The sequence below is a fragment of the Pteropus alecto genome, unplaced genomic scaffold (assembly GCF_000325575.1).
Source record: "Pteropus alecto unplaced genomic scaffold, ASM32557v1 scaffold166, whole genome shotgun sequence".
NCBI lineage: Eukaryota > Metazoa > Chordata > Mammalia > Chiroptera > Pteropodidae > Pteropus > Pteropus alecto.
The window spans coordinates 4,317,721-4,318,464 of record NW_006439757.1 but is presented as its reverse complement, the minus strand read 5'-3'; the positions used below and the strand labels follow the sequence as shown (position 1 = coordinate 4,318,464).

At 35.2% G+C, this 744-nt stretch overlaps 1 pseudogene; it reads left to right on the top strand.

The window, feature by feature from the left end:
• Positions 1–226: 226 nt before the first annotated feature.
• LOC112483992 lies at positions 227–346 on the top strand (annotated as a pseudogene).
• The last annotated feature ends 398 nt before the right edge of the window (positions 347–744 follow it).

The following is a 744-nucleotide window of genomic DNA, read 5'->3' as shown; positions in this document are numbered from 1 at the left end:
GACCTTTACGGAGCAATGGGTGGTATAATGATTGTGAGGAGGCATGAGTCCAATATCATTTTAATATTTTCATATTTATGTAATGTATATAAAACATAGATTATTTTCATATTAGAAATGAGGACACTGAACAAAGTGTAAATGATTTTTTAAGGTGAGACAACAAGTGAGGGACAGACTTGACAAAGACTTTGCTACAGATCCTAATAAAGAAATATATATTTTCATCTACGGCCATGCTACCCTGAACAAGCCTGATCCTGTCTGATCTCAGAAGCTAAGCAGGGTCAGACCTGGTTAGTACTTGGATGGGAAGACTGCCTAGGAAGACCAGGTGCTGTAGTCTTAAAACATAAAAAAATATAAGGGATTGTAAGCTGACAAGGTTCTTGCAATCTATGAGGTCAACCAAGGGTTGCCTCACCAAAAACAATTAAAAAAAGAAGTATATATTTTCAATGAACATACCCTAACTAAGATACTTTCTAATTGCTTTGCTGAACTGCATTCATCACAGGTTTTGAAAGATCTGAATAAATATTACTAACTTCCTCATTCAAATTCTGAGTCAAATGAGATAGGATAGAGAATTGGCAGATATAGACCAAAGTATTTCCTTTATTTCTGATAAAACTAAAATTCATGAATGGGGGTTATTTGTTTAACTCCAGAACAAGAAAGAACTACCAACTTAAGAGCCCTAACTGTTTCCAGCTTGTCTCTATGGAAAGGAAAGAGGAAGGA